The sequence below is a fragment of the Pan paniscus genome, chromosome 11, assembly GCF_029289425.2.
Source record: "Pan paniscus chromosome 11, NHGRI_mPanPan1-v2.0_pri, whole genome shotgun sequence".
NCBI lineage: Eukaryota > Metazoa > Chordata > Mammalia > Primates > Hominidae > Pan > Pan paniscus.
This window is the reverse complement of record NC_073260.2, coordinates 100,891,049-100,913,195: the sequence shown is the minus strand read 5'-3', so window position 1 is coordinate 100,913,195 and position 22,147 is coordinate 100,891,049. Positions and strand designations below refer to the sequence as shown.

Sequence of the window (22,147 nt, the reverse complement as noted above, 5' to 3'; positions counted from 1 at the left end):
AAACAGGAATGCTTTTACACTGTTGGTGGGACTGTAAATTAGTTCAACCATTGTGGACAAGAGTGTGGTGATTCCTCAAGGATCTAGAACGAGAAATACCATTTGACCCAGCAATCTCATTACTGGATATATACCCAAAAGATTATAAATCATTCTACTATAAAGACACATGCACATGTATGTTTATTGCAGCACTATTCACAAGAGCAAAGACTTGGAACCAACCCAAATGCCCATCAATGATAGACTGGATAAAGAAAATGTGGCACATATATACCAGGGAATACTATGCAGCCATAAAAAAGGATGAGTTCCTATCCTTTGCAGGGACATAGATAAAGCTGGAAACCGTTATTCTCAGCAAACTACACAGGAACAGAAAACCAAATACCACATGTTCTCACTCATAAGTGGGACTTGAATAATGAGACTACATGAACATAGGGAGGGGAACATCACACACTGGGGCCTGTCGAGGGTTGGGGGCTAGGGGAGGGATAGCATTAGGAGAAACACCTAATGTAGATGATGAGTTGATGGGTACAGCAAACCACCATGGCACGTGTATACCTGTGTAACAAACCTGCACATTCTGCTCATGTATCCCAGAACTTAAAGTATATATATACATATATATATAAAAGGATAGACAGTGAGAATGCAGAGACTAAATGTCTTCAGGAGTTGGGCAGCTACCATAAAAATGTGACTTTGGAGACTGCATGCTTCCTCTAATGCCATTCAAATCTGAATTTTAAAAAAAATAAGCAAAAAAGATGTACATAAGGTGGATTAAATCCGAGCATTCAGAGTGAGGTGTTTTTGTCCCCTCCAACACTCCTCATCTATAAAGAAGTTGGCAAATCTCCATGGATCTTTGCCTTGTAGAAGAAGTGGCCTAGAAGTAAAAATAACTTCTATGAAGTTCCTCAGTGCTGCTATAACCAAACCTGTCAATATGTTAGTAAATGTTTCTATTTTGCCCTCACTTTCCTTAGGGCCAAGTCCCTGTTTTCAACACCGCATATTTTTCATAGAACACTCCAATTACCAATTGGGGAAAAAATGCTTCATATTTATGCTGAGCTAAAACATGCCATATACTAGAACTTAAAGTCAGAATATGCAAATCCCTAAAATAAAGCAAAATGACAAGTCACCACAGGAGATGTATTTTAGTCCAATCATATATAAAATCCAGAAATTATGCTAAGTTGGCAATCACTAAAAAAGGCATGCATTCCTCCATTCATCCAATTATCCATTCATTTTTAAAATTCAGCTATCATATACTGCACTCCTATTATGTGCTAGGCACTGAGGATAAAAAGATGAAAGAAACAGACACATCTTTCAAGGAGATACTGCCTGGAATCTGACAAGAGACATGGTGTTGATCATAAGACAGTGTATGAGAGGATTACAGATGCTGTTCTGAGCAAAGAGAAGGGATACCTTGCTCAGATAAGGGAGGAGATGGGAGCTCTAAAGGTTTCTTGAATAAAGAGTTTTAAATGATAAGCAGGAGATGGTTGGGTAAAAAGAAGAATAGTACTTTAAAGCTAATAGTTGTTTTTCACATGTAACAACAAAACACATTCCCAGTATGTAAAAGTTTTCCATGTCTTTTATATCCATGGAAAACTCAGATCAGATCTAAGGATAGCACACAAAATTCTCTCTGAAGCTCAGGGAAAGTTGGCATGATTTTTCCTAACACAAGCCCTACTGATTCCTCTGATGGCACTGGGGACATACAGTGCAAACTCCATGACATCTCAAATACATGGAGCTTGGAGAAGACAGCAGTTAAAATTCTCTCTCTTTCCCTTGCGCGCGCGCGTGCGCGCGCGCACACACACACACACACACACACACACACACACACACACACACACACACACACACACACACACACACTTTTTCTAAAAGTCCCAGAGTCTTAAAGACCTATCTGCAAAGGAACATTCAATGGCCCTTTCAACAAGTGAACTAAATTTAAAAGAAACTATCTTATAAAAATAGTTATAAATACGCTTAACAAAGAAGATTAATTCTTGAGACTCCTTGCATATTCCAAGTGAGCCAGAGGAGCTGTATCTTCATCCTTCCTCCTTGCTGAAGTTACTTTTGTTTTCAGCTCACTGAACTTTTATCAGTTCTAATTGGGACATTCTTCCTGCCAGGGCTTAGCATTTTCAGATTTTTTTGTAGGTACTGATTTAATGGCACTGACATTAAGGTTTCTATCCACTGGGTCACATAAAAGCTAACTAAAACAGGCTGCAAAAGAAGCAGAGTGTTGAATATCAAAAGGAGTGGGTGGTCAGGAAGAGGACTGTCAATGTGCTTACCCCGCTAGACAGACATGATAGCTGGTGCTGGCTCTAGTTATTAGCACAGCTTGTTGAAGGTCTACTGAGAGTTTCTATTGAGCCTCCTCCTGATGGGATAAAGCTCAGGAAGGAGGAGGAGGCTACAGTCTATCTTTGATTTTGCAGACACTGAATCAAATATTCCCATCTCAGTAAAATAGCAGAGACACATGCCAATCTCCAAATCAGCTTTCTGAGCCTTTCTCAAAAGGTTCTGATCAATTTGGCCACCCTGGTGAAACCTGGGCATTGCTATAAAAAATTCAGACCCAAAGAAAGATGCAGTACTTTGAGGGGGAGAGAGTAGAGGCATGAGGTATGGCCAAGAGTTGAGTTTTTTAAGCCAGCCTTGAATCAGTTGCTGCCTAAATTCTGTTGGAGCCAGACAAGTATTTGAGGGAAGCAAGCGTGGGAAGTACTTAGACAACAGAGAATCAGGACAAAGTGGCAAGTCCAGGCCCTATCCAAAGGGCAGCCACTATTCAACTCTAACCCAGTGTTTTGCCATGACAGCATGCAGGTCTAGTATGGCAAATGTGATATTTTAAGAGAAGTGAAAATACAAATTTTATTGTGAAATCTCCCAATTCTGAAATGTTGGCAATGAAAGTAAAAGTCATCCAGGTCAAAAAATACACCTGGTGCTAGATGCAGCTGAGCAACCACTGGTTTATATCATCTGATCCAAATTCTAAAGTAAAAGTTTGTAATTCATCTCCATAGCAGAAAGTAATAGAGATCCTACTAGAGCATAGGCACCTGAACTATGCTACTTTTTAAGCCAGAAGGGCCCTAAGGGGCATACCAGCTGGTCTTGGATATAAACACACGTTATGTTTTCTTCTCTCTTCTCAAAGCAAACTTAACATTAGGTTCAAAATTTCCAAGGAAAAGAAATAAAAAGGGAACTGATGTTGATATTTTGCCTTTCTTTTAAAGGTTTTAGAGGGCATATGGGACTAGTAAGTAGTTTGCATTTGATCTCTACAGTCAGTCTTATTTATTAAAATAAACTTGCCGGTTCTTATTTATTGAAATACGTTTGCTCTGACTCTCAGATGACTTACTTTCACAGATATTAGGACTGAATTATCTGAGTCTCCTGTTAAAGTACTGTAGACAAAATAAGGGTTCTTTAACCTGGCTTTCCTCAGCATTTCAGGGATTGTTAAGAGCAATTTCATTACACAAGGACATCCCAGGTGAATTTCCTGATGGTCAAAAGGAGTTCAGGGCTAGAAATTACATCATAAGTCTGACAAAAGGCTTCACAACCACAGGGCCTGCTTCCTCAAAGTGGGCAGTCAACGAGCAAGGATGGAAAGTGCTCTGTTCTGAGTAGGCAGGGGCAGCAGCCTTCCCTTCTTAGAATCTCCAGCAAATGCAGAGCATGGGGGTAAGAAGACTGAAGCAGTGGAGGAAGATGGATTCATGCACTCATTCAATAAATATTTATTTAATGCCTGCTGCAAGCCAGGTATTGTTCTAGGTGCTGTGAATCACCGCTAATTAAAGTTTCTACCACCATTAAACAAAATTCTAAACAGACACATATTACAATGTTGGACAGCACCCAGTGCCATGGGAGAAAGGAGAGAACTAGGAAGGATAAATGGGCCAATATGATAGAATAACAAGGCTGCTTCTGAAATGTTTCCCTAAGGCCTCCTCAGAGAGCATTTCCTGGATAAGAGGAGTGAGAAACATCAGTATACTTTGGCATTCATATGTTGGTTCACCATGCAGAAAAAAAGAACACCAATTTGAAATCCAGTAAAATTGACTAAAACTTGTATTATTAGGCCACCTTTAATTCCTTATGTCTCAGTTTCTTCACCTGTAAATGGCAATAATATCAGCTACTCGTCTCAAAGGATTAAGTGTAGATTACACATGGCAATGAACCAATGCTCTGTACAGTGAGCTCAGAACAGAATCAGCATGGTGTGAGCCACATCGTGACTTTCACTGGTACCTCGCACAGTGTCTGCCTCCAAGTAGTTACTCAGTTCCTTTTCCCTCCTCATCTCCCTTAGAGTGAGGGCACAAGGTGGGTAAGAACTTGCGCATCTGTGTTCCACAGCAGAGATGCTGGGGCTGAAAAGAGCTGAACAGTTCTTTTGGAACCAAAGTAAGAAGCAGAGTTCCGTATTATTAGCTCTTTTTTCTTTTTCCTTTCCATACCTATTTCATTCATTTATTTTTGTAGAGATGGGGGTCTCGCTATGTTGCCCATGCTGGTCTCAAAATCGCAGCCTTAAGCAATCCTGCCTCAGCCTCCTCAGTAGTTGAAATTGTAGGCATGTGCCACTGTGCCTGGCTCCTTTCCACACATACAGTTAAAATGTATACATTAATGAAGAATTAGCAACTTTTGAAAGCATTTGATGGACCATATTATTTCTTTCAGACAATGTTTCATGGTCAAAAGAAACTTGTTTCCATAAAAAACACTGAAAAAAACGAACAGTTTTGTTAAATAGTTGTGTTTTATTCCTTCTCTCAAAAAGTATGGCTATAATGGGACTTCAGATTGATTTATATGGGTTGATAACTGCCAAAAAGTCAAATGATAAAATTTTCCAATGCAAAAATAATAACTCTAGTAAAATGAACAAAATACTCCAAACATATATTTGATGAATTGTGACACCAGTTAAATACTGCCTGCCAGATTTTTCAAAGATTGTTAAAAATGGGTCCCTTTAGCAATGCAGGTAAGGGAAAAGTGAGAAATTGATTTCAAATTAAATTTTTAAACTGCTTTTGCCACTGCTGGCGCCACTTCAGTGCTCCTTAGGTGAAGACTCGATACCTCCTTTGTGAGGTGGCAGCTGAGGAGATTCTGGCACCCACTGAGGCCAATGAAAAGCCCAAGGAAGGAATGAAGACTCAGAACCACCACTGCATTACTTTGAAGGTGGATGGGCATAAGACATCTGTGGTGTAGTTTAAGCTTAGGTGGTATACACCACTTGGTAAACTAATGAAAGCCTATTGTCAATGAGGCAGATCAAATTCCAATCAATAAAACAGGCACACCTGCACAGTTAAATACAAGGAGGAAGATACAACTGATGTATTCCAGCAGCAGACAGGAGGCGTCTACTAACAAATGAACCTACTACTTAACTCCAGAACTCTTTTCCTACAGACTAAGAATACAGTCTCAACTAGAAAACTCTAATTCGGTTTTACCACATCCTGACTACTACAGCATTCTCTGTTCTTTCATTTCCCTCTTCCCTATTCTTTTATTGTATATAAAGTAGCTTGTGTATGTGCACAAGCATAATGCTTTTTTTTTTTTTAAACTAAATGGCCATTGGTATTTTTTGAAGGTCATGAAATGGAGATGAGATGGGGAAAAAGTACCGGATCTGTGAAAATGCCCCCTTTCTTCATTAGTTGCATGCTCATTCAGCTCTCATTTTTATATTCCAGTAAATTATTTTGTTCTCAATTTTAACAATAACAACAACAAAAATCCTTGCATATCTTTGATTGGCTCACTTGGAGAATTTGAACGTTTTTCATTCATCACTGGTAAACCAAAGCCAATTTTATAACTTTTTTGTATACAGCTGTTACAAATCGGGCAATGTCTTTAAGTAGGGATAAACTACTTTAAAAAAATGAATCCTCAGTAGTGTTCCCTTCAAGTCAAGTGTCTTGTTTAAATAAACTTCTTGTTTAAAAATAAATAAATAAATTCACAAACTTAATCCCGCAGCTGCTTACCTACATTTGGCCAAAAATGAATCAAATTGATTTTTCTCACTCACCATTACAAAGAGGGTGTGTGTTTATCTCTGGAAAAACTACTTCTAGAAAGTCTATTTGAGCAGTGATAAAAGTAGACAATCATTACTTTATGAGGCACAATTAATTTGTAAATGTGCTATCCAGCATATAGCCAGCATATCTGCACACTTATTCTAATTTTTTCAAATTAAATGTATTAAACCAGAAGCTGAATAAATCACATTACAAAAATTAGTGTTTCTAGACTTAACATATCTGTGGAGAAACCATGTCTGGTAAACTCCATGCGATGTCATAGGCAGAAGGAAAACAAGAGCGGAGCATCTTTGACACGAAACAACGAAACTACATTGCAATATCCGTTTTCACCATCCGATACAAAAATTACAGGTCAGATTTGCCTTAGAATAACTAGATAAGTCCTAGGTACATTTTGAAAACCCTTTGTTGATTAGTATTCCAACTTTTAGCAATATCCAATATAAGTTCATGCAAATACAATCCTTTGGACCACTGAGTTTAATAATGTAACACTCCTCACCCCAATTCTGGAGGTCTCTTGTTCTCCTTTTTTATCCACAGTGCATATCTTACTTTTTCTATATGTACGTGTATATATGTATATACTATGCCTAATGTTTATGGCCTGCTTCCTTCAAAAGACTTTAAGATCCACAAGAGCAGGAATCTGTATTGCGTTCAGTGATATGTCCAGAACACTTAGAACAGCGCCTAGCACAAAGTAAGCTTTCAATAAATGTGTTGCCTGGATGAAACTAAATGCATTACGCCAGGTTATTATTTAAAGCAACACAATGGGTGGGTTTTATTGGTCAGATGAGTTTTTCTCCCATTTAAAATTGTACATTTATTTTCTAATTATGAGCCTACTGCTTTCGCTGCCAGGTGCTCTTAAAGCAAGTTACACTTGTGGTAATGCAGGTAAAAAAAAAAAAAAAAAAAAAAAGGTCATTAAACCACCATGTGGGTATGCGGGGACAGGAGAAAAGGGGTCATGCCAGTGGATTTTACATCCTCATAACCAGTGATCTCCTGTTTAATAGCTCTAGGCCAACAACTTAAAATACCAATGTACCAAAATACTTGCAGCCACACAACCTGGCCCAGAAATCAAAGCATGCCATTGCAACATTAATGCAACGAGCAGGCTTCCTGCAGGTAACAACCTCTAACCTCAGAGCATTCATTAGGTCATAGTCACAATTTTATCTATATTTATGTTCACTTTATTTTTTTCTTTAAAGGCAAAATGCAAAACACCTATGCTGAACACTTTCAAGTATAAATATAATTCCAAGGTACAAAGTTCTCCTTCACATGGATAGCCCTTTCTCTTTCATTTTGAGTTGATCATCAAATCATCTATTTTTTCCAGTCTTCTTATAAGGAAACATGTACCAAAGTCTCACATATTAAAAGTGATCTTCTAATCCGGGCTCTGTCATATCCTAAGGCATATCATATACGTTCCTGAATCCTCAGTTTCCTTATATGTTGAACAGAGCCAGTGCCATGCAGAATCGTCAAGGTTAGAGCTGCTGAACGCAAAGTCTAGGCTGTGGTTCTAGAATGTAGCACTGTGGCATAATATCTATTCAGAAAATAATTTGCATTTTACTAACTGCTTTAAGAAGCAAAATCATGAGTGGCATTTCTTCTGTTATAATAATGTAGCCATGCCCTTGTCATCTGAGTTCTGGGGTCTTACTTGGGGGCTAAAAGGGAGCAGAAGGTAGCAAGGGAAGAGGGTGGGGTTCCTGCCCTCTTACTTCTATCCAGGTTTGGGTTAAATTAATATAAATGGTTTGTTTGATTTGGGAGAGGGAAGAGTTTAACCTTCCTTCACCTGAGAAGGCAAATATGTGCCCAAGTTAATTTTCCAAATAAGACTACACGGTGCCTGGAAGGGATGAACCAAATCCTTCCGCCTAGAGCCTTGACAAATGATTGCTGTATATAACTTGCCTTTAAAATGGACCATGTTGATTTCAGTAAGTTGCTTGGTGGTGACCAATGTAGATCAGAACAAATGGCACATCACAGAATGTCAGAACTGTGTAAGGTCTCTGGAAGGCATGTAAAACTCTATGAAGATCCCCACCTCATTAGCATTGGGCATCTGTCCACTTTGGCATGTATGGGCTTAGACTCACATTTAAGTTTTGAATAATAAGAAAATATAACATTCATAAACCCAAATGTTCTAGAACAAATTCATACCCATCACTCAAATGGAAGACTCACACTAATTCCATGGAGGGTTTTTCTCTTTAAGTGTGGGGAAGTAAAGTGTCCTCATTTCATTGGAGTGATATCACGGCAACTTCAGTGCTATTCTATCATGCCTTCAGGCCACAGCACATTCTAACGTCCAATCTTTGTGACAAAGCACTGGAACACAGTCACCAGCCTCCTCAACAGATGAGCTGCAACTCCCCTGCAAAGCAACTAACCAACCATTCTAAATTGAAGTCATCAAAGAAAGTTTTCTGCTTAAAATGAACTTCAAAAAGGTGAGTCACTCTTTTTCACAGTCAGCAAGTTTCCTATGGGTAGAAAGAGAGGGAATGATCACTTATGTTTCAGTGCTGAAAATATGGGCTATGTCTGTCTTGATGCCTTTTCAAAACAAAAGTATTTTAGTAACTGCAGCCACAGATATCAAAAGGCACTCCCCAGGGTCACCATCATCACCATAGAAATGGGCAACCCTTAGGCGAGAATGCATTCATGTGCCACTCACTGCCCTATGCACTTTGTAAGCATCATCTCATTTACTCCTGACCACAACCCACTGATACTATTATCCCATTTTTCCAGATAAAGAAATTCAGATTTAAAGGTGTCAACTAGGCTACCGAAGAAATAACTAGTAAATAAAAGAACTCAGGCTCCAGGAGTCAAGTTCTTCACCTCACTGGCATTCCTTTGGCATCCTAATCATACCATGTCTGGGTTTCTACGTCTCAGTCAGACCTAGCAAATCTGAGTCCTCAATGAGCCTCCTATCTTTTGCTGTAATAGCAAAAGTGTAATAGTGGTAGTGGTGTAATACCACTTCTGCTAGTTACACTGTAATCACTAAATCTTCCATCTTAGGAGGAAAACAGAAACCACACCAGATATCTTACCAGAGAGAATTTGAGATAAGAAATTAGTTAAATTGGTGTTGTGGAACTGAAAAAGTAAATGAAGAACACTGAGGCAATCCAGGCATCAAAACCAGAAGAAGCAACAACCACCCCTAGGGAACGTGAGGAGGAGACAGGGTAATTAGAATCTGGAAGTTTGGAGGAGGAACTCTGCAGAGCTGGGCACCAGACTTCTGAGGAGCTGCCCAGCTGGTACTGGGTGTACCAAAATGAACTGGAGACTGAAACTAACCACTGTTGCTAGGGTGAAAACAGGAACTGCAAATATATAGGAAGGAGCAAATGCTTCTCCTCTCCTCTAGTCTCCCAGTCTTCTTCTGGTGCTCCTATAGGCAGAATCTAAGGCCTTGAAGAACCAGCTTCAGGAACTCCCAGTCCAAAAACAAAGCTAAGTACAGAAGGGTGGGTTTGAAGTTGGAGACAAAGCTTAAGTACTAATTAGCACAACTCCCATTAGGCCAGGTGTGCTGGTAAACAGAATAGACAGGGCAGGCTGAAGGAACTCATCACCAAACATCCTGTCCCCTCGACTGATGGTGAAGTGTGACCCCTAATGATTCCCACCAAAAAGACTCTTCCCATTTGATCTGGTCCCCATTGAATCACTTCATGAGGGGAACAAAATCAGTCTGGATTGATGCCCATAATGTGTGAATATTGTACTGAGAATTTTATCATGTGCATCCTAATATTTAATCCTTAAAAAACAGTCAGTTATGCCATCATGCAGCACAGGCATTAGGAATAAATACCTTGCTATGCAAAATCACATGGTAAAAACCACAGGGCTCACAGGAAAATTGGGGCTAGGGGTCACTCATAAAGTTTTGTTAGTGACATAGAGGAATCTAATAAAAATAGCACAGTTTTACACATATTAGATGATTAAGAACTACATATATATGCCACAGTAAGTATGTATGGAACTTCACGAAACTTTATCTTGAAACAGGCTCAAAGTTTGCTTGTGGGAGTGGGTCGTCAGTCGGGCTGCACTTCAGCCTGGGTAAAAGAGCAAGATCCTGCCTTAAACCAACCAACCAACCAACCAACAAAACAAGAAAAGAAAAAGGGCACACTCCTTTTCTCGGACCAGCATGCTATTTTCTCATTTAAGATATATCACTTGACAGTATGATGTTAAGGCAGCAGAACCTGAGGGCAGTTTTCAGTGCAGTTTTACCTGTGACCTTTTCCAGGTGGGAGCGTAGTGACCTGGGATGAAATGGCTGCTGATCTCAAGCTTCTTTAGGTCAGTGTTTAATGCAGAGCTGCTGAACAAAGGAATTCGTGTCTGTCTCGTACTTTGTCATAAGTGCATTTCTAGATCTGAGTCATAGTGATCCTCAAAAGATGTTTGATAATACTTCAAACACATGGAAATACATGTCCCAACCTCTGTGGTCCAGAAATAAAACCTAATATGAATTGCTAAGTTTGTTCTTCCATCCTTTGCCACAGTGATCTTTCTAAGTCAGTAATGTCATTCCTATGCTTAATTTCCTTCAGTGGCTCCCTATGGCCCAAAAGATAAAATCCAAGCTCCTTAGCATGAAGGACAGACTCCTCCCAGATGTAGCACCTATTTACACATCAAGCTTCAACTCCAGCTAAGCCCCTACCTAAGCTATGGTCCAGTCAGCTGAACTATTTGCTTTCCCACACATAATTTCAGAGTCACATGAATTTACTCACACTAACCCTTAACCTGAAATGCCCATGTCCTCTATGCCTGCCTGCTCAACACCAAGCCACCATTTCGCTCACAGCCTCCTCTGATAGAAAGTTCTTTCCAATCTCCTTATCTTTCCAGGCAGAATGAACCATTTTGTGGGGCCCCACTGTACCCTATGCTTGCTAACTCCTATCACAGCACTTTGCTGTACATATTTGATCGAAGGTCAACTCTCCTTACCCCACCTTTAAAAGACAAAAAACAAAAAGCCACAAGCTATCTGAGGGTACTGGCCATGCCCCAGTAATCTTTGCATCCCTGGCACCTAGCTCATTGCCTGGTAGCTAAATGTGTCATCAATGTTTACAGAATGAAGCAATGGCTACATTATCATAACAGGAAAAGAGTGCAGTAATATAGATCAAGCTGTACCTTTTTTTTTCTCCATCTGAAATCTAGAAAAGACCCTCAGTGCCACTAAATACGTTTCAATATAGAGAAAAACCTACTGAATTGGTAAAGGCAAGGTGATTACCAAATGTATCAAGTGATTTTGCCAAGATGAAGATGGCTTGGGAACACCAAGGTGGAAGATTCTCAAGCACAAGAAACTCACTGGTGCTTTGCCTTAAAAGCATATTGAATTAAATATAGGTAGTACCAAAGAAGTGGAAATTATACTACAGAAAATATTCCTTCTGGTTGAATGATTAAGTGAGGTATCTGGATAAGAAGCTATGGAGAAAGACTGCTACTGGTAATAAACACTTGTTTACAGAATCTGAGGATTAAGAAAACTCTTGCCCTGTAGTGTGAGTTTGACAAACGCTGTTTAAATTAAAGCAACTAGGCTGAGTGCAGCGGCTCAAGCCTGTAATCCCTGCACTTCGGGAGTCTGAGGCGGATGGATCACCTGAGATCAAGAGTTCGAAACCAGCCTGGCCAACATGGCGAAATCCCGTCTCTACTAAAAATATAAAAACTAGCTGGGTATGGTGGCACATGCCTGTAATCCTAGCTACTAGGGAGGCTGAGGCAGGAGAATTGCTTGTACCTGGGAGGTGTGGCAGGTGGACGTTGCAATGAGCCAAGATCACGCCACTGCACTACAGCCTGGGTGATGATAGAGTGAGACTCTGCCTCAAAATAAATAAATAAATAAATAAAATAAAGCAGCTAGTCATGCTGTCCCACATTAAGGCCAACTTAGTCAAAATACCAAAAAAAGCGTGCAGATACCAGATATATGACACTATAACTAACGTGGACTGCTTACCTGGAGTTTCTGGATCTAGATTCTTCAAGAGGTCTCTTCTATTCCAAAGTGATTCACTCTTCCTGGGCAGCAGTGGCATGAATCATTAATCATGTAACAGTGTATACAGTCCCAAGGTATATTAGGCATGATCCTCTTGAAAACACACATTCTAAAAAATCTTTCCAACAAAAGCCTACTTTCCCTGCCATTTGGGTAGGGCATTTCTTATCACAAAATAGTGAATTCTGAGAATCATTTTCTGACAGCTCAATAACTAAAATGATACAGGCAAATGTAAAGGCAGGTCATACTTGTCCTCCTTAGGAAAAATGGCCACACGGAAGCTCTAAGCCTGTTTTACCAAGTGCCTAAGGAAGATTCCCACAGTACATCTCACAGTCACTTCAAATCCCACAGTACATCTCACAGTCACTTCAAACTCCTTATGCCCCAAACACCCTTCTTTTTCCCACAAACGTGCTGTCCTGGCCAATGGTCCATTTTCCTACAATGGTATGATCAGCAGCCTGGTTACATTTACCAGTTAAAATCCTCAAATCATTCTTCATTCCTATTTCTCTCCTCTATCACCAAATCTCATCATTTCTTTCTTTAAAAACTTGGTGACACACCAAAAACATCTCAGTCTTCTCTTGACTATGTTTTAGAACCACAGCATACATTAGTAGTCAGCTATTCTCCAAAATTCATGCCCCCTTTCTATAATGTAGAGTTGTTGCCAGGAAGTGACTGCCTACTCTGAAGTTCTATTTACCCTACTTGCAATAAGGTGTGCTAGTGAATGTTAGGCCACAGAATGTGAGCAGAGATGATGTGTGCCACTTCCAGGCCAGGCCCATGAAAAACTTCCTCATAGAGCCCCTATATGCTTCTCCCTTCTCTGCTGGCCGTGATGAAATTTGGGGTCTTAAGTGATGGTGGAGCCACGAAAGGAAGCCGCTTGGATTCTGGATCACCATGTGAAGTAAAGTATCCTCTGTCCAGCAGCACCCACGTTTCACTGATATGTGAAGACATAAATTTCACGTACTAATTCACTAAAATATTGAAGTGTGCTTTTTTACAGCACCAAAAAATCAGGACAACTAGAAATATTTAAGGTTTCAGTTAAAACCATCTCCATGGGCATGATACTGAGGGCTATGGAATTGCCCTTGACCACAGGAATCTAACCCCTTAAGAGTATTCTACTGCTTTTTGAAAAAAATTGTAACCATTATATTGATTAAAAATAGCCACAATTTACTCACCTTTCCCTATGTGCCAGGCAGGGATCTTACTGTGTGTTGTATGGATTTTTAAAAATCATATATATATATGATTAATGATTGATGCCACTATATATATACCATATATATACACCATATATATACCATATATATATATACCATATATATACACCATATATATATATACCATATATATATATGGTAGATATTGCTACTATGTCTCATTTTGTAAAGGGGAAAGCTTAGAGGTAAAAGGTGAAAGCCTAGGTTACACAGTTAGAAAGTTACATAGCCAAAGCTCAAGCTCCTCTGTCTTTCTCCAAAGCTCATGCCTCACCCCTTGTTACCCTGCCTTCTCTAAGGAAAAAAGGTAAGCAAGATAAGAATGTGGTGTAATGGCTCTTGCTCCAGTTACCACATGAAACTGCATTTTACAATATAAATGTAAATTTATTTTCTGCCATACAGAAGAGGCAACTTGGTATTTTAGTTAACAACACTGAAGAGTTGTGTAAGTCTAGCTTCAGGGTTTCCCAGCCCAATGGAGGCAGCTGGATAACCAAGATGCTTTTCTGATGCTCACCTCTGCCTTCCCCATTCCCCAAGTGCAGCATTCTTCCCTTCACCCCATGAGGACCTCACGTGGATGCCTCACATGTTACATCTGACCATCTATGACCATCTCTTCATTCAACCACCCATTTCCAAATCCAGATTTCGGAGTTAGATTTTATAATAGCAGTCCCTCTCTGGAGTGTGGACTAAATATCATTAAATTAACCATTTCATCATCATCGATTTTCTCCCTCTCTTCAACAAAATCCAGATGACAGTTAGCTTGTATTGTGCTTTCTAACCATCGTGAGAAATGTATCAGATCCCAAAATAAATCTACCATAATGTTTTTTGAAAATTAATTCATCTTTCCATAAACTGCCTTGTTTATGACTGATCATTTTCCAAATTACATGCTGATGGGACACCTATTAGTCACGGACTACAACTTATCTGACCAACTGTTCCTGACAAAGCATTTCCCAGCAGACAACAGGGGAGCCAATTTGTGAAACGGTAACCAGAGATGGTGGAGGTCACCTCACAGAGAGCACTGACCTCTTAACCCAAGAGGCTCTGCTCAGGTATTTTATGTGCCAGCCTTGGCACAGAATGTAATTTGTTGGGTTAAAATGAAGACAAAGACAAATTACGCACTTCTATGAGAGTGCTGAATTTTTTTTTTCTATTGCTATGGTAACACTACTCCATTGTAGGAGACGGAAAAGAAAGAGTGGGCCTTAACAAATAAGCTATAAAATCTGTCAATGATGTATCAAAAAGGACTTTTAAAAGATACTCCTTTCAATTATTTCACTGCTAGAAATTTATCCAAGAGCAATAGTCTGTTAAATGGGCAAAATATGTACATATAGGATGCTTATAACATTTTATTAGATACATGTCCAACAATTAAATTATGGTGTATTCATACAGTGGAATTCCAGAGGACAGGTATGAGTTAGGATGTAGATGAATACTTATTGATGTGGATGCATGTTCATCATGTGCCATTAAGTCAGTCTGTGAGTTACAGGATAGTACATATCATTTCATTCTGTTATAAACATTACCCAGGGAAAAATGTCTGAAGATATTTACATCAACATACTAATAGCAGGAGTTATTTCTAGTGAGAGAAATTTTGGGGGTGACTGGAAATACTTGCCATGTGCTTTTCTGTATTTTCTATGATGATTTTTCATATTTGTGTAATATAAATAGAAAAAATGCAACTGTGGCTGATTACACTATTTATTCAAAAATATCCACTGCCCCTTCTTAGTGACCCTTTCCTGGTGCCTCTTTTTATGGGAGGAGTATAATTTTTGTCCCCATAGACATCAGGCTTAATGATGTGACGTATTTTGACTCATGAAATAAAAATAAAATATGAGTGAAAGGGACACGTACAACTCCCAACAAAAACCTTGAGACGTATCATGTGCTTCCATCAATTTTTTTTTTTTCCTCTACCCTGAGACAGGCATGCTCTGGATAGGAGATGCTTCTTGAGCCTGGACAGCAAAAAGATGTGAAGCAGATTCGAGCTGACCTGCCATAGCCAAAATATGGGTAAGAAAGTTATCTTGGGTTGCCATAAGCCACTGAGATATGGGGCTGTTTGTTACCATGGGATAACACATTCTAAGCTGACTAATAAAGCAAATTTACCACCACGCCCCACAAGACCAAACTAGGACTTAAATAATTGTAACAGTCCCTCAGTTATTTCCAATTAGTGCTGGTGTTCCATATTAACTTCAGACCTCTCTGCTACCAATATTTTTAAACTGGTATTTATGGGAGAGTTCATTGCTCCCAGCCTCCCCTGCTTTCTTTCTGCCTGCCCACATCATCTCAGAGTCACAGTGATTATTCCTTTGCCTTTCATGACTGTTTCTTTTAGGCCTTCCTATTCTCCCTGTAGTCCATGGACGACTGCTCATTCCATGTCTGCATATGGTGGCTATGGCCAATGATATTACCCTTCAACCCTCTTTTTAATATTTACTTATCTTTAAAATGTTATTTTTAATATATGCTTTTTAAAATTTAATTTTTAATTAACAAATAATTGTATTTATGTATACATAAACTATATGTATGTATTATATGGGTACACTGTGATGTCTTGATACATGTTTACATTATAGAATGATTAAATCAAACTAATTAATAAATCCATCACCTCACACACTTATTTTTTGTGCTAAAATATTTAAGACCTACTCTTTTTCAGCAATTTTGAAATTTACGATTATTTAAGTCACAAATCAATCTTCTTTATACACTGTTGTGGGATTCATGTTCCTTAAAGACTATTCTCCAATTTACCACCACTAGTTCAAAGCTCCCCAGCCCGTTAGCCTAGAATTCAGGAACTGCTTAATTCTTCAAGCTCACTACCCTCATAACACAAACTCTCAGCACCAGCCAAACTGTTTCATTCATTATTTCCTCCGCATACCTCACATTCCCAGAATTGAGGCTATCAAGATGATGGCAGTAGCCTGAACCCTCCGGAGAATGGTTAAACTGGTGGTAGAAGGAATCATTCAATGAGTGACTGACATACTGCAATACAGGTAAGCACAGCCCTGAGGTACAAGCTGCAAAGTAGACAGGCTGACAAGACATGGTGATAGTCGCCAACAATTCCTCCCATCCCTGAACACACAAGACCTTTTTCCTTTCTCTTAGACTCTAGGCTGGCTTTGTGACTTGTTTTGACCAACAAAAATGCAGTGGAAGTGATGAGAGACTTTCAAGAGTTTAAGAAACCTGGCGGCTGCCTCTTTCTTAGAGCCCTGCAGCCAAGCTCAAAGGGAGGCCAGGGCAGACTACTGAAGGATGAGCGGTCACATGGAGAGAAGCCCTGAAGGATGTGGCCATCTGGGACTTATCTGCTCCAGCCAAGTTTCCAGCTGAATGCCACCTGAGTGACTAAGCCAAAAGTACATGGAACAGAATAAGTGATCAGTCACCCCGATCAACCCAGACTTGGGAGGAAAAATAAATTGTAGTTCTCTGTAATAATTTGTTTCATAGCAACAGATAACTAAGACAAAGGGTATTCTCCTTACTTCTGCTCTTAATACAGTACCACTCAAGCCTCTAGGGGGACAGTGGCTATGGATCCCAAAAGACAGTACTCTCTTGGCACAGTGGTAGTACTGGGGTGCGCTTAGATGACTAAACAGGCAGTGAATTTAAATGGTGGCAAGAGAAGTAGGAGTGCACATGAAGTGGGAGAGCAAAATGATGATAGAGGCCATATGGTAAGTATTGCCAATAAACTAGTCCATAAGATATAAAGAGATGAAAACCTAGGAATGGTAGAAGATCCCAGCTGAAGGTGTGGGCAAGAGCCAGTAAAATCTGAGTTATAGTTTCTGTGGCTCTGTTTGCACAAGCTAGGAAGGACTCAGAAAGAGTCAGGTGGCATCAATAACGCCTAAATCTATTACCACCACTCATATCCGCCACACTGTGGTTATCAGGAAGGGACATAAATCCATCATGGGCAGAAACACAAAACTACCAACAATCAGAGCACTGAAGCCGCAGGTGGCAGAAACTGCTAGTTGATCATCAAACTAATTTCTTCCTGTTCCTGGGCACACGATCAGACGACATTCCCCAGCCTCTCTAGCAGTTGGATGAGTCCATGTGACTGAGTTCCAGCCAACAGAATATGGATGGAAATGATGAACACCACGTGCCAGCCTGACCAGGAAACACTGCCACACTCTCCTGCTTGCCCAGCAACCTTGGAAATTACATGCTGATGGCCATGGAGCCTCAAGACAGAAAGACCGACCATGAGTCTCTGATCTACTGCTTGCAGGAGAGCTGCCACCTAAACCAGAACTGGTGAATGAAAAAGTGGTGTATGACTAAGATTTGGGAATTTATCGTTTATGCCCTTATAATACATCCTAGCTGTACATATGGCAGCACTAAGCATCTATACCTGAAAACATTCTTTAGAGCAAAGATACCCCACAAGGGTCTCCAGGTGTTTTGGAAAACTATAATATAGTAATGAAAAGTCCTTAGCTATGTTCAATGTTCAAAATGCCTAATGAAAATTCTACATTTAGGTTTCCACGCTAATTAAAACATCAAGCCTCTCTGCTTTTGGCTGGGATGCATCACTTGAGCTAGCAGCACTGGCCAACTCGTGCCAGTCAGGAGCCTGGAGCTGCAGTATGGCCAAATAAATAACCCTGTAAAATACAGCTTGTTTAGTCAACAAAAATCTTTCATTACATGAAATAATAGAAGTGATACCTGGTGGTACAAAGATTTGGAATCACTGCTCTCACATACCATATCGATACAGTTGGGTCCCTTCATGTTATTTTTTTCCTTAAGGAAAATGGGCATCATAACAATGAACGATTATATAAAAGCAGATTCAAAAATTACTAAGATATCTAAGGATATTATTTTATCTTTCTGAAAGCACCAAGAATAGATCTGGCTGACGCTATTAACCAATTGGATGGCTTTGGGCATGTTATTTAAATCTTTCGGAACCTAAATTTCCTCAACGGTAAAAGGGGGCTTCTTTCATTTGCCTGCAGTGGCCCTCAGGCTTGGGGGTCACCAGCATTAGCAGGAGTGCTTGTTAAAGAAGACCGCTGGGGCCCACCCCACTTCCATTCACCAGGTCTGGAGTGGGGTCTAAGAATCTGCATTTCTAATAAGCACTCAAGTTTAACAGGTTTCTCCAGAGAAAGAGAACCAACTGGGTGGGTGGGTGGGTGGATAGGGGTGTGTGTGTGTGTAAAGAGAGAAAAGGAGAGAAGGGAGAGATTGACTGATTTCAAAGAGTTGGCTCCCACAACTGTGGGCCTGGCAAGTTTAACATTTTGCAGGGCAGGCCAGCAGGGTGGAATTCCAGTAGGAGTCACTGTTCCAGTCTTCAGTCTGAAGGTAAACTGGAACAGAATTCCTCTCTTCTGGGTTTCTCAATCTTTTCTCTTAAGGCTTTCAGCTGATTGGATCAGGCCCACCAGAATTATGGAGAGTAATCTGCTTTACTCGAAGTCTACTGATTTAAATATCAACGACATCTAAAAAATAATTCCATAGCAACATCTAGACTGGTGTTTGAGCAAACAAGTGGGCATAATGGCCCAGTCCAATTGATACCCAAAATTAAACATCACACCAGGTGCTGCTGAAGTCCTGGTATTCCTGAGAGCCACTGCCCTACAGGACAGCGATGAAGATACATAAGCCAAGCCAAGTAAAATCATCTAGTAGTAGCAATGGGCTTTTCAATTATAATGGCCTCTTCTACTCCTCTTTTCAGGCTATTACTTTTTTTTTTTTGGAGACAGTTTCACTCTTGTCGCCCAGGCTGGAGTGCAATGGCGTGATCTCGGCTCACTGCAACCTCCGCCTCTGGGGTTCAAGCAATTCTCTTGTCTCAGCCTCCCGAGTGGCTAGGATTACAGGCAACTGCCACCACGCGGGCTAATTTTTGTATTTTTTAGTAGAGATGGGGTTTCACCGTGTTGGCCAAGCTGGTCCTGAACTCCTGACCTCAGGTAATCCACCCGCCTTGGCCTCCCAAAGTGCTGGAATTACAGGCGTGACTGGGATTACAGGTGTGAGCCACCACGCCCGGCCTCGGGCTTTTACATTTTTAACCCATCAGAGAAACCACATTTTTCACTCCCCAAATATTTGAGAGAATATTCTTGAAAAGAGAATGTAAAAATGCACACCTGTGGCTGCTTCCTAAATTCGATTACCCAATTTCTGGATTACCCACTTGTTTCTATTAACTGAGCCCCTTTTCTATTCCATAAGTATAAAAACCAAAAGTTTAATGACATTACTGAAGTCACCAAATCTCAGATTCGACAGACCACCGACACTAAAACAAGGTTAGTATGGTTTTCCACCTATGCCTACGATTGCTCAAACCTTCATGGATAGAAACGTAGAAACCTCAATTTCAAAATTAATGCTCATATTCTGACCAGGCGGTTAATAATTACATGTTACATAAAGGGGGTGAATAATTTTGTATGTTGCAAAGTTGTAAAATGATATTAAAAATGCTAATTTATCTAAAAGAGTTGTTTCCTACTAGGATTACATTCTTGCTTTTTTTTTTTTTTAACACATTTTAAAAATCTGCACTTCACAGCAGTTAGGAAGTATCAGAATCTGGTTCTGATTTAATCAGATGAGAAGTAATTCAGCTTCAGGCCATAATGACACTTGGTGGGAGAGGTCGGGAGGCTTTCACACATTTAAAAAAAAAAATACAAATCTCTTTCACTCTTCCCTTGAACTTTCACTCTGCTTGACACTATTCCTAGATTTTAATTCCAAATTCTCCCAAGGGCAGAGAAAAGCCATCTAATGTGTTAGAATGTAAGACATCTTTAATAAGGTTTTCATGATACCAGATTCAAATAAGCCACTTTTTAAAAACTTATTTTGGCAAGGGTGGTAATAAAAATATTTATATAGAGACATACATCCACAAACACCTCTATTTACTCATCCATCCACACACACAAACACACACACATCCTTTTTTGACCAACCAAATTCTTTTCTTACCAAAAGCATTTGGATAACCCTTATCTAAATTATTATTTTACTTCACAAATTTTGTTCCACAAAGTTTCTTGTTATAGGGATTAGGAAAAAAAAAAAAAATCAATCAGCTGGGGGGAACTCTAGATTTAACAAGCTCCATTGTTTTGGAAAGTCTCTGATATTTTAATACGCTGATAGGTGCTGGGACTTTTATTAAAACGTATGTGTGACTGTGTGTATTCACTATTTCCCAAACTTATTTGTTCATCAACTTTTGTTCCCTGTTCAGAACATCTCTCAATATTTGAGTTCTATTCAAACATGCAAGAAAATAGCTTAAAGATGTATTCAGGAAGAATTTACACTAACAGTTGATGGACTTCCATTAAAAGAAGCATCTGTAAATATTACGCTCTGCTTGTAAATTCAGGTCAATAAGGCTATGTCTTCAACCGAGGAAGAAAGTAGAGTCCAAGCCTTAACAACGACTCTGCTTCTTCAGTTTTACTGCATTTGAAAAAACCTGTTTCCCTATAATAATGATGATGGTGTTTCAAATCCGTCTGGACAAATGGTATAACAATAGCTAAACACTCTAGGAAGACAACAAATGTCATATGATAAAAGAACCCAAAATATCAACACTAGTCCTTTCTAGGTTAAGATTATGAGTTCTTTCTTCTTCACGCTGTTCTGCATTTTGTAAATTCCCTGAAATGAGCTATACTTTTCTAATCAGAAAATAAATTCAAGTATCATTTTAAAAGGTAGTCTAATATATTTTCTTCTCAGGGGATATTTCATAACATAAATAGTTACAACGCCATGATTTTTATCGTCATAACCAACCAGAGAATACAGAAAACCTAGATCAGAAATTAAAATATGAAACATGTCCCAAAAGTGCTAACCTTGCCTCTGTTGTGTCATCATATATGAGCTGCTCTTCATTAAGAAAGGAGAATCTTCACTTTCACAGGAAATGTGCAGCAAACTGCTAGAGAGCTATGTTTTCACCTGACTAGAACTTGGATGAGGAAAAAAAAGAAAACCATTAGCATTATAGCCAATAATTTACTTTCAGAACAGTCATTTATGGAACAGTTTCTAATGTCTGTTGTAGGTTGGAAAACAATTACAAAAACCCCCCCTCCCCATCCCTGGCCCCAAAACACACATACACACACACACACACACACACACACACACACACACACGATATCCATGTCTTAATTTCTGGAGTCAGTGAATCTTACCTTATATGTTAAAAAGGATTCTGAAGATACGATTAAGGATCATGAGATGGGGAGATTATCTTGGATTATCTGGTTGAACTCTAGATATAGTCAGGTGTGTTCTTATAATAGGGAAGCAGAAGGCAACGTGGTGACACAAGAGAAGGCCTGTGGTCACAGAGACTGGAGTGATGCGGCCACAAGCCAAGAACGTGGGCAGCCACCAGAAGCTGGAAGAGGGAAGGAACAGATTCTCCCTTAGAGACTGTGAGAAGAATGGCTTCCAGG

General features: G+C 39.6%; 1 long non-coding RNA gene across 1 annotated transcript in view; it reads right to left on the bottom strand.

Annotated features, from left to right (window-relative positions):
• Positions 1 to 22,147, bottom strand: part of LOC117981658 (uncharacterized) — a 153,357-nt gene that overhangs the window by 106,024 nt on the left and 25,186 nt on the right. The window contains exons 10-11 of the long non-coding RNA XR_008619746.1: positions 21,881 to 22,089; positions 21,536 to 21,651 (exon numbers count right to left, since the gene is read on the bottom strand). This is a non-coding gene — a long non-coding RNA (uncharacterized LOC117981658). The remainder of the gene's footprint in view (positions 1 to 21,535; positions 21,652 to 21,880; positions 22,090 to 22,147) is intronic.